The sequence below is a fragment of the Diachasma alloeum genome, unplaced genomic scaffold (assembly GCF_001412515.2).
Source record: "Diachasma alloeum isolate Michigan unplaced genomic scaffold, Dall2.0 Dall_scaffold_00288, whole genome shotgun sequence".
In the NCBI taxonomy this organism is placed as follows: domain Eukaryota; kingdom Metazoa; phylum Arthropoda; class Insecta; order Hymenoptera; family Braconidae; genus Diachasma; species Diachasma alloeum.
Window position 1 is genome coordinate 1777541 of NW_021680427.1, and position 13221 is coordinate 1790761.

The window sequence follows — 13221 nt, forward strand, 5'->3', positions numbered from 1 at the left end:
CCTTCCCCTTCACCCGCTCGTAAAATCACGCGTTCTCGGTAGCATCGAGGAGGACTTCTCAGGACCGAAAAGAACTGAGGATTCGAAAGGTCTCTGGAAAAGTACGTCGCAGAACTGATTAGGACTTACCAGGTCCATCTAGGTCTGGAGAGATCTTGAAAGACCTGTGTACGTCCAATCAGAACCAAATCCTCGACTCGGGATGCCTAGGACTTTTATTTTAGAATTACATTACAGTTATTCTAAGCTCAAACGTCATCACTGAATCATGTCTTTTATTCACCCTTTTTCACACATCACAATTGATTCAATATCATTGGTTGATTTCAATTGAAAAACAGGGATAATGTTAACAACATTTGGTTGAATTTTTCGAAAAAAGACTTTGAATTCGATTTAAGGGGAAAAAGATGATGGAATTTCAAGTTTTTCTATGAAAATTAAAGTAAAGTGCTAATTTTTTAGTGCCAGAAAGACGGAAAGTCCATACTTGAGATGACTTTTGAAGTGAAAATGCACATCTCGACGTTTCATGACATTCTAAGTTATCTCCAGGCAAAATTACAGAATCGAAATATCGACCGATTACAAAGTTTCCATGCGGAATAAAAATGAGAACCCATTCGAAAACAAATTGCTAATTTATTAGCAACAATACCTATACTCATTTATAAAAAATATTATCCACTTGTTTCATACACTGATCCTTAGCCACATTATCAGTGCTTTGATCGTTTCCTCCGTACGAATTATCAATTCCCCTCTCTCCCCTTTCCAAAAATGGCCCTCGTCAATTTATCAGCATTCATCAACATTGTCAACCAATATCAATTAATTTTTCAACAGATTGAATTATCCCACAGCAGTAAGCCCCAACATAACCCAAATTTATCATAAATTCACACGGACATTGTATCGAGAGAAAATTGAGTAGATGGTCATGAGTTTTCAAGTTGAGGTCTATATCTGCCCCTCCTCGTTCATCGTGTAACTTCATTAAGTTAATGGCATAATAACCACCTGCGGTGTCGCAAATGTATATACATAGGTGCCCTCCGCGTATATAGAGTAAAAGAGGGAGATAGAGCGCTTCGTGCGCCGATATTGAGAACATGGCAATGTCTGTAAATAGACTAAGAGGACTAGAAGCTCACCAGCCGAAAACCCCCGCACGGGTAAAATCGATCGATTTCTCATTAATATGTATGAGATCTTCAGGTTTGCGTATATAATGAGAGAGGCTCTGTGCTCTAGGAAACTCTCGCTAAGAGACTTGGGATATAACTTGCTGGTTTCGGGCGCAGTACTGCTATAAATGACCAGCAATTAATGATTGTGAAAGTTTAAAACGTAGAATTACGAGGGAAAAAAAAACATTGGGACAAGGAGGGGAAAGAAAAATAGAGGATGGGGGGATAGCGAGGGGCGGGGGCATAGGGGGTAGGGGGTAAAGTGTGTGGGAAGGACGATCGATGGACCTCATGAATATGTATGGCCTTCTCGTTATCTTTCGGGGGAAAAGACGGAACTGCGGGAAAACTTTGGTGGAAAAGTTTTTCCTTCCGTCTTCAACTTTCTTTTTACCCATTTTTTTTACAGCCTCTCTCGAATAGACTAAAGTAGTTGGCAACGATAATAAATAATCTGCGGCTTATTCGCGTTAAACTTTTCAATGCTTGTGACACCGGGGACTTTTCCAAGTGAGTTAACTTTCATAATTGCGGCGGGAATCTAATAAAAGTGAAAAATGAATTGTTATTGATTCTGAGGAGATTAAGTGGGAATTTCACTGCCCTATGGGAAATTTCTTTGTCATTTCCGATACATTTTTTGAGAATTTTCATTATTTGCCAAATGACAACTCCACTGAAATGTAAAGGAATTTCATAATTGGAAATTCGTAATTTAATTGATAAATCAATGAATTGTGATTGTTTTGAATAATTAAATAATTGCAAAATATCCGGAGACCTGGAATGAAATGAAGTTTAATTAAATTGAAGCTCTCATACGGAGAGAGAATTTCGAGAAAAATTATCTAGAAAATCTCGCTCTTTATGATCCATACAATCCGAATATGCAATTGTTCGGTAATCAGTCGGTGGAATTGATTCATTTATTATTCTCAAATGTAGGTATTGTTGAGCTCCATCCACCAACGTTAATTAAACTTAATTCATTTAATAATGTTTAAAATTTTAACTTTTTCCAAAAATGTTATGATGATTTCAACGTGGCTTATGTAGACGACAAACCTGTGAAATGAAAGGCCGATAAAAAAACAATTTCAATACCTATAAAACAGTTGAATGAAAATATAAACACCAACATGTGAATAGGAAATGTAGCTCCTGAGATAAATGCCACGTAGTTATGACGAGAATGCTAACCTGTGAAGCAACAAAGGCGTGAGGGGAGTGAGATATATTTGCGGTACTATAGTACTGTAAAACAACAATCGGTTGTCTCTTTATATTATAAAAATCCAAATCGACTTCTGGTGATGAAAATTTCGTACTCGAAATTCAGATTCCAAAATTAAGGGTCTCAAGGCTCAAAATAATGTTCATGGGGTTCAGAATAAAAGTCATCAGGGTCAGAATAAGGGTCACGAGGGTCAGATTAAAGGTCACGAGGGGAATAATGAGGGTCACGAAAGTCAAAGTAAGGGTCACGAAGGTCAGAATCAAGGTACAAGGTCAGGGTCAAGTTGAGGGGCTGATTCAAGGTCATGAGGGTGAGATTAAGGGCAATAAGGCTCAGAATAAGAGTCACGAGGCTCAAAATAACGGTCAAGAGGATCAGAATCAGGGTCATAAGGGTCACGAGGGTTAGATTAAATGTCAGATAAGTCAGATTAAGGGTCACCAGGGTCCGATTAAGGGCCACAAGGGTCAGAGTAGGGATTATGGGGATCAGATGGTAGTTGGCGAGTGGAGCGATCTGGTAGCGCAGCCCCCTAGTATGAAATAAAGGAACAATAAGAATCATGATTATGCTAACATTCAGCTAAGTTGAAAATCTGACACAATTGTTTAAAAATAAATCTCATTGAATTTAATAACATAAAGTAAGCAATGGATTGTAGACCATAGAAGAAAATGATGTGCAAAATAACCATTCGGAAGCATATTGCTAATTTATTAGCAATAATAACTATACACTCTAAAAAAAGATTACTTCTGATAAGTAGGAAAACTACTTGTATTCAGTACCGAGGGGTTTCTGGAGAAAAGGTAATTTTTTTACTTGGTTCAAGTCGAAAATCGACTGAATACAAGTTTTATGCTCCAAGTACAATTGGTACTGGTGACAAGTACCAACTGTACTCATCATCAGTACTAAAAGTACGTGTACTGAGTACCGAGCTGTACTTCTCAAAAGTAGAAAAAATACTCGAGACAAGTAGTAATAGCACTCAAATCCAGTACTAATGGATTTTCGCGGAATATTACAGTAAAATTTATCATACACTAGAGATCGCTGAAAAACGAAGAATTAATGCAAATAAAATTATTGTTTATTGTTCATTTGCCCCTCAAACGCTTGAAAATTGAAATGTAGTCCAATGTAATAAATTCTCGAGCTACAGAGATTTTTTTTTCAAAATTTTTCAAAAGATGTGTAGAATAACAATTACCAATTAATTTTTCCAAATTTAATTTCCAAATAGTCCTTTTTTTAATAACAAAAAATGTAATATTCATGCGAAATAGCCAGTAAAATGATCCTCAAAATAATTGTTATATTTTATATTGAAAAAAAAATTGAAGTATTAATCTTTTGAGCTATCTTGTATAAAAATTGCAATTTCGTTATGCGACAAAGAATAAAATTGCCTATTTAGAAGTCGAATTCAAAAAAATTATCTCGTAATTGTTATTCTACACATCTGTTTAAAAATTTTGAAGAAAAAATACGTCCGTAGGTCAAAAATTGAGTACACTGTGCTATTTTTCTTCATTTTCAAGGTCTTGGGGGCAAATCAACAAGAAATAATCGTTTTTTTCCCCACTTATTCTTCGTCTTTCAACATATATAAATAATCGATCATCAATGTGTAATAAATCTTACTGCAATATCTCGCGATTTTGAAACTCATCGTAACCTCCCCTTGATGAAATTTGTTAATTGTCATCTGAGAATGATAATGATAATGAGAATGATAATTAATGATATGAAATTCCTCAACAAAATAACCAACCAAAAGTACTGGAATCAAGTCATAAAAGTACTCGCGAGAAGTAGAAAAATTACTTGCTCCAAGCATCAAAGGTACTTGTGAGAAGTAAGAAAAATACTGACAGGAAGTAATAAAAGTACTTCCTCCTAGTACTTTTCCTACTTGCTTAGTAAATATTGTACTTCACCCTAGGACATGAAAAGTACTTGGGACAAGTAGTTTCCCAACTTTTCACAAGAAAACTTCTCCCAAGTAGAATTCAGTACTAGTGAGTAGTAACTTTTTTTTAGACTGTACCAATTGACTCACTATTTACTGCTTTTGATTATTAATTGCTTTTGATTTTTGCGACTACGTAAGCAAGTTTATTTTCATATCATACCCCCCTGTATAATTGGTACCATTTACCAAAACAGTATGAAATAAATAAAATAACTGAATATCGATTCTTTTCATTATTCAATCATTCTTTATTGCCAGGGTCGATCGGTAAACAGTGGACGATTACAAGACTCGAATTCTGTGAATTAATGTGATACCGAAACTATTAATCATCGTAGATAGAAGGGCAATCACACACATCGTGTCTTCCTGCTTTGGCACACTTGGGGGGCTCCCCGTTGTAGTCATTTGGATATGCCTTCCGGCAGCCCTCCACCGAACACCCCTTTTCCGGTGTACAACCTGAAAATAATGGTAAATGGTGAAAAATTATTCCTGCCAAGGATTGATATTCTCGTCAGAAGATAATATTTTTTCAAAACGAATTTTTCCAGGACAGTCATTTTCAGAGAGTCCAAGTCTATCCTCAAAAATTAGAGTGATATTGAACAATCTGATTATTATGCTACATATGACCTTGACAAAATGTTCTCCGATATCTTCCAGATTTTACAAATTAGCGATTTTCTCAGGTAAAGAAAATTGGAATAATTCCAAATGTTAATAATTATTATTGGAGTTTCTTCGAGGTCATATGCAGAAGAATATTCTTATAGATCACCATAATTCTCGCGCTTGGAACTGATTTCGGAGCACCTGGAAATGACTGGCCTGGAGAAATACGTTCCAAAAGAGCTATTTTCTTCTACTAAGAGCATGAAAAAGATATCACCAATAACATTTTCTTGGAAGGAATAAATTTTTTTCTGTGTGGCGTTGAAGCGAGTGCGACCCAGTGAAAAAATCGCAAATATGATATCGCCCAACATTTGATTATCACTCAAAAAAAATTAATTTCAATCAGTAGTAATACCCCAAGAGCTTCAAAATTATCGGGTATTTCCTGATAGCTTCGTTGCAAATAAATGAAGGTGTCAAGTTTTGCAGGTTAAAAAATCCCGAGCGATTGCGCGAGGGATTTTTCTGCAAAACTTGGCACGATGGTTTGTTTGCAGGGGAGCTTGAAGGAAATACTCGATTAATTTTGAATCTCGAGGGGTATTTGGCGGATTATTTTTCCCAATTGGATTTTGGCCAAGCAGAGTGCAGTGGACAAAATCAGAAGGTGAATTGGGGAAGATTTGAACAAATTATATTAATAGAATAACCCGATTTCCATAGACTGTCAAATATAAGATTCTATATGAAATGAGCTGAAAAAATGAAGAGCTATTGCGAAATATTCCGGTAAAAAAATTAAGAACTACTGGGAAATATTCAAAAGCTAGGAGGAAATATCCGAAATAATGAAACTGTCGGGTAGCCTCAAATACTGCGCTCTGATTGGTCGAAATCCGATTGGAAAAAATAATCAGTAGAAGAAGTACTTCTACCCACTATCAGGGGTTTTTGGGGAAAAGGCAGATTTTTTACTTCTCGAAGTCACAAAAGAACTGGTGAAAAGTACTTCTGTACTTGTCACAACTACTTTTGTTACTCGGGACAAGTAAAATAGTACTTGTACTGAGTACCTGGCTGGTTGTTTTCAAAAGTACCAACAGAACTCAATATAAGTAGCAATAGTACTCATAATTTTTTGTCAGAAATTCATTCAAGATCAGAAATGAAGATCCAAATGTTGGAGCACAAGTGAACACAGAAAAATCTGAAGGTAAAATACGGTTTTGAAGTGGTAATTAACGTATTCAAAAACGTAATTTACGATTTTTTCAAACGGGCAAATTACGCTTTTGAGATCGTAAATTACGGCCAGAATAACGTGAATTGCGATTTCAAGAACGTGAATTACACAATCTACTGATTTTTTCCTACAAAATATCTTCTCCTGAATACTTCTATTCACAAAAATGCGCCAGAAAGCTCATTTTATCTGTCGATAATATTCGCTTTTCTCAATGAAGTAATCAATTGAAAGTACTGAAATTAAGTCATAAAAGTACGAAGTTAAAAAATTACTTTTCACCCGTACAAGTTGATACTTGTCAAAATTACTAAAAGTACTAGCAGAAAGTAATGAAGCTACGGAAATAATCATGTTTTGATGAAAACTTTATTGTCTACAACAAAATTGATTCAACACGACAAAAGATCTCGGCAGAACTAATTTTTTCTCTCAGTGTTCATTCGTTTGCAAGGAAGCTCTCATGAAATATCCGACCATTTTTAAGGTCTCGTGGGATTACAATCGATTATTGCCTCGACACATCAATCATTGATAGTTATTAATTGTTCTTCAAATAATCATATTATAAACTTTATTTGTACTGAGAAGATATAACTTACCGTAGATGGTTGCATTAGACACTGCAATGTAGATCATCGCGAATATAGAAAGAGCCAGGAAAATTTTCAACTTGCAGCTGACCATGGTGATGGAGAAGAACGTAATATTGCGTCGGCGAAGGAAAGTATGAATCACTTTGTCGAGGGTCTACGACAAAATGCTTTGACGATTCCATAAAAATGCAGCTATAGAGATAAAAGTGCGGTAATTTGACCAAGGTTCTATACCTCACGCGAACCTGACAAGTTTGCATGACCACTTATTGTTGATAACGATTCGTTATCAACTCGTTCCCCTCGTTTCATATTCGAATAGTGAGAGTTACCGAAAGTTGTAAACAACATTTAGTTATTATTTTGATCGTAATAAAATGGAATACTCTCCTGAGTCGAGGATTTGGTTCTGATTGGACGGGCACAGGTCTTTTCAAGATCTCTTTAGACCTAGACCTGGTACGTCCTAATCAGTTCTGCGACGTAGTTTTCCGGAGATCTTTCGAATCCTCAGTTCTTTTCGGCCCTGGGAAGTCCTGTTCGATGCTACCTAGACCTTGGGATTTCACGAGGGGGTGGAGGGGGAAGGCATGTATGCGGAGGGTTGAAATTTGTACCCAACAAGGAGAGAGGGTTGCAGAATATATTTTAGCCACCCTTATCTCTCCGTTTGCATGCGGCGTTCAAATAAAAAATAGTGAACGTTGATTCTGTATTTATTGACCTCTCTAATCCCAGTGAAACTCTCGGAGGCGCCAGAAATGTCGAAATAAAAAATTCGTTTTCCGTCCCGGCGGGCGCAAAGTTACATTTCCCTCCCGCTTCGCGGGAGGGAACTCTGACTTTGCGCCTACGCCGAGACGGAAAATCGCGTTCTAACCACGGGAAGTAAAATAAAGGACCCTCAGCCGCGTGCTTACCAACCTCGCCTTCGGCTCGGCTGATTGCACTGGCGGCTGAGGATCCTTTATTTTCCCTCCCTAGGTTAGAAATATACTATTCTCACCCGGAGCCAAAGTGTCAGATCTTGGAATTTTGCCGAGGGAAAGTCGACTTTCGCCAAAATTGAATTTTTCCGCCAAGTGAGGGTCGATTCTGCATCTAGTGGTGATTCTGATGCCAATGATACCCTTGGAGGTGGGGAAAAGGTCGAAATAAATTTTTTTTTTTCACCCCGGGGCCAAAGTGTCAGATCTTGGATTTTTACCGGGGGAAAGTCGACTTTCGCCAAAATCAAATTTTTTCGCCAAGTGAGTTGGTTTCGAATTTATTGACCCCTTTAATGCCAATGAAACTCAGAGGCGCCAGAAATGTCAGAATACAATTTTTTTTTTACCCGCGGCCAAAGTTCAGATCTTGGATTTTTCCCCGAGGAAAGTCAACTTTCGCCAAAATCGATTTTTTCACCAATCGAATGTTGATTCCGAGTTAATTGGCCGCTTTAATGTCAATGAAACCCTCGGAGGCGCCAGAAGTATCGAAATAAATTTTTAAATTTGAAATGTCATAAGATTATTCCCCTTAATTTTCACAATCGCGGTCAAGAAAGGACCACAACGAGAAAAGCAGTCTTATCAGTTATCCTCAAAAAGAAGAGAAAAAACGGTGGTGTGGAGAAGTTGGTGAGCTTCTCATTATTCCGTCATGCTTGATGAATTGTTACAACAATGCGGTTATTCAGAACATTCAGACGTTTTTACCACAATCCGCTTTGGCACTTCACGCCGTAACAGGTTCGCCGGGGAACGATTCATGATGATTGTTATGAAGTCCCTCGCAATAATGATGAAGAATAATTCGGATTACGTCGTACGATATCAGGCTATCTAACGCCCGATAGATTTGGCAATTCGATCATCAAATTTGTCAATGAAAGTGTGCGCAAGCAATTTCTTTTATTTTCTTTTTTTTTCTCTTATAATTAAATAATGAGAATTGTTAAAACTTTTCAAAATCTACTTTAACGTTTCGTTTTTTTCTTATATTTTGATATGTTGATTTATTTTATGTTCTGAGAATTGAAATATAGCAACATGATTTCTTCTTGTGGTTTTATCGCCTCATTGTGGCAGGGGCACGTGCCCAAACAATATGACTTCATATTTATATTTATATTATATTTATTTATATTTATATTTATATATATTTTATATATATTTTTTTTAAATATTTGTCTTTTGAGAAAATTCCGATGAAGTTTTCCGTTCCTCAATACCTGAAATACAGTTTTCCTCAGTCGCTCCGTCATTTTTGGACCCAAACATCTGATTATTATTGCGCCAAAAAAAAAATCTCAAGGAGGCCATTTTTTTTTGCAGAACTTTCAAATTTGGGTAGTGTCCCCCCTTAATTTCCGTGGGATAACTCATCTAAAAGTAGTTAATAAAATGATGAATTTTCATTCAATAGTAAAATTCAATTCCTTGAAATTTCAATTGAAATTATCACTTGATGGATGTTTTCTAGAAGTGCGCTATCTCTTGAAAATTTGTCGACAAAAATTCAATCACCGAATCAGAAGGAAAGTTGGAACAGTTTTCTAAAGGAAAGACAGCTGGGCTCAATGAAATAAATATCGATTGTTTTTCCATTACTCAATCACTTTTTCATTGCCTATACACTCTAAAAAAAGATTAGTGGACTCTGGTTAGAGTCGACTGTTTTGCGGGATAGGGGAAGCGAATTCGGAGAATTCGACTCTATTTCCCTGCCCCCACTACGCGCTCACGCCGAGCCCGACTTCCGAGAACTACGAACGATAAAATGAAAATGTGTTTACTCTCCGGCTTGTGTGGTGGCAGAGTGGGGGAAACGCTCGAGCGGCGAGAAAAAAAAATTGAGGGGAAGTTCGACACTAAACAATATGCCTCTAACCAGAGTCCACTGTACTTCTGATAAGTAGGAAAACTACTTGTATTCAGTACCGAGGGGTTTCTGGAGAAAAGGTAATTTTTTTACTTGGTTCAAGTCGAAAATCGACTGAATACAAGTTTTATGCTCCAAGTACAATTAGTACTGGTGACAAGTACCAACTGTTCATCATCAGTACTAAAAGTACGTGTACTGAGTACCAAGCTGTACTTCTCAAAAGTAGAAAAAATACTCCAGACAAGTAGTAATAGCACTCAAATCCAGTACTAATGGATTTTCGCGGAATATTACAGTAAAATTTATCATACACTATAGNCTTGTGTGGTGGCAGAGTGGGGGAAACGCTCGAGCGGCGAGAAAAAAAAATTGAGGGGAAGTTCGACACTAAACAATATGCCTCTAACCAGAGTCCACTGTACTTCTGATAAGTAGGAAAACTTCTTGTATTCAGTACCGAGGGGTTTCTGGAGAAAAGGTAATTTTTTTACTTGGTTCAAGTCGAAAATCGACTGAATACAAGTTTTATGCTCCAANCAACTGTACTCATCATCAGTACTAAAAGTACGTGTACTGAGTACCGAGCTGTACTTCTCAAAAGTAGAAAAAATACTCGAGACAAGTAGTAATAGCACTCAAATCCAGTACTAATGGATTTTCGCGGAATATTACAGTAAAATTTATCATACACTAGAGATCGCTGAAAAACGAAGAATTAATGCAAATAAAATTATTGTTTATTGTTCATTTGCCCCTCAAACGTTTGAAAATTGAAATATAGTCCAATGTAATAAATTCTCGAGCTACAGAGATTTTTTTTTCAAAATTTTTCAAAAGATGTGTAGAATAACAATTACCAATTAATTTTTCCAAATTTAATTTCCAAATAGTCCTTTTTTTAATAACAAAAAATGTAATATTCATGCGAAATAGCCAGTAAAATGATCCTCAAAATAATTGTTATATTTTATATTGAAAAAAAAATTGAAGTATTAATCTTTTGAGCTATCTTGTATAAAAATTGCAATTTCGTTATGCGACAAAGAATAAAATTGCCTATTTAGAAGTCGAATTCAAAAAAATTATCTCGTAATTGTTATTCTACACATCTGTTTAAAAATTTTGAAGAAAAAATACGTCCGTAGGTCAAAAATTGAGTACACTGTGCTATTTTTCTTCATTTTCAAGGTCTTGGGGGCAAATCAACAAGAAATAATCGTTTTTTTCCCCACTTATTCTTCGTCTTTCAACATATATAAATAATCGATCATCAATGTGTAATAAATCTTACTGCAATATCTCGCGATTTTGAAACTCATCGTAACCTCCCCTTGATGAAATTTGTTAATTGTCATCTGAGAATGATAATGATAATGAGAATGATAATTAATGATATGAAATTCCTCAACAAAATAACCAACCAAAAGTACTGGAATCAAGTCATAAAAGTACTCGCGAGAAGTAGAAAAATTACTTGCTCCAAGCATCAAAGGTACTTGTGAGAAGTAAGAAAAATACTGACAGGAAGTAATAAAAGTACTTCCTCCTAGTACTTTTCCTACTTGCTTAGCAAATATTGTACTTCACCCTAGGACATGAAAAGTACTTGGGACAAGTAGTTTCCCAACTTTTCACAAGAAAACTTCTCCCAAGTAGAATTCAGTACTAGTGAGTAGTAACTTTTTTTTAGAGTGTACCACATGAAAACAAGAGCAATTTCCTCCTTGTTTTCGTGTTCCGCTGAAATGTATGAGAAAAGCAAAAAAACCGCGGATACGGCTAACGGATATCCTTGACGGTGAAAATTGGTAAAAGAAGATTGCATTAGGAATTCTCGTTGTCGTAATGTCTAGCCTCTTTCCATACATTCTATGATTGTTTCATCGTGTAAACTGCTCACAACCGTTCACATCTGTTGCTTTCACCGTTACTGATACCTATATGCTCATTTCCCCCTTGCCGCTTGGCAATTTCATGACGTGCCATTTTCCGCGGAATGGTAAGACTGCGAGGAATACTCACAATTCCGTCGTTTACGCTTTTGTTTTCGTATTGTCATGCCATTAGGGGAGGGACTGACTCGTCGTTATCGCAGAATAATTCAAGTCATTCTTGTACCTTAAAAAAACGTTATTACACCCTCCGGGCTGAGAATAATCTCAATCCTCTAGTTTCATTTCGTGATGCAGGAACATTAGGAAATATCGGGAATTCGACGTATCGAATGGAATAATGTCTTTTCAATATTCATAGGTTCACGTGAATGTTCGCTAATGGAGCCTAAGGCAAAATATAATGAATACACGAGTTGATAAAAAATTCCTCGTATGCTTATCGTTATGTGGTATTCGGGGAATTGAATAATAGTCTGTATTTTTCCCGTGTGAGTTTTACATGGAGAAAAAGGTGAGAATAAATTATTTGGAAAGTCTTTGAATTTTCCTGTTCGAAAGGTAATAGTAGAGTGAAATGTGATTTAATACAAAAAACTGGAAGTGGCGGATATCTTACAATGCACGGTAAGAAAAAATTGAGTCCTAATATCTCCGCTGTGAGGGATTGAATACTCCGGTATTCCATTTTGAACCACCAATATTGCCAATTAAATTGCGTGAGAAAATTTTAAAAAAATCGTGAATATTTAACGTCATTCAAATTACGTTTTCCACAGAATTATTATATTTTTAAAAATTCGATGTTTACAAATTAATAATTGAAATTGTTTAAACTTTCGGATACCTTATTCTTTTGGGCATGAAATCGATTTCTGGTAAAATTTTAAATGTGAATAAATTTGTTACCATTCCGAAAAAATGATTTTTATGATAGAAAATTGATTGTTTATAAATTATTTATAGAAAACACTCATAATTTCCAAAAATTGCATTTTTCTAATGATTTCATCAATCTTCCAGAAAAAGTAAAGGCTCATTTTTTTTAAAGATTTTTGAAATGTTTTCCAACGGTTCAATATCGAGATTTAAATTCAGACCTGCAAAGTTAAAATAATAAAATCATTTTAAAATTTTCGGGAACTTAGTATTAAATAGGGCTTCAATGAAAGCTCTGATATTCGACTGCAAACGTAGAAAAGTATTTCACTGGAGAAAAACTCGCTAAAGTACTTGAATATTCTCAGCCCCGAGTCAAATTTTGTTACGAAATGAATTGGATTGACCCATACCCCCGTCTAGAAGCTTGCATTTTATTACCTAATTCTTGACATTCATGAAGAGAACAAATTACTCCCAACAGCATTATTTGTTCCCATGTTAAACGAAATTCCACGTGACGCGACGTTGCCGGAAACTCGCTGAACGCACCCGGGCAATGTAGAGTGAATTCGGCAACGCTGTAGCCTAAATAACGCGGCGGGGAATCCCCGCGGAGATGACCAAAGTCACACGGTCGCGTGTGGTGACCAAACTACGATTAATAACATTTCTGGCACAGAATAAGTAGATTTTCGGGACTCAATTTCGACAATTGTC

General features: G+C 36.1%; 1 protein-coding gene and 1 long non-coding RNA gene across 2 annotated transcripts in view; one reads left to right on the plus strand and one right to left on the minus strand.

Annotated features, from left to right (window-relative positions):
• Positions 1-13221, plus strand: part of LOC107038772 — a 469173-nt gene that overhangs the window by 371657 nt on the left and 84295 nt on the right. The gene's annotated exons all lie outside the window — the stretch shown is intronic.
• Positions 4624-7036, minus strand: LOC107038776. Its single transcript, XR_001460918.2, has 2 exons — positions 6869-7036; positions 4624-4867 (listed from the first exon to the last, which is right to left on the minus strand). It is a non-coding gene; the product is annotated as an uncharacterized LOC107038776 (long non-coding RNA).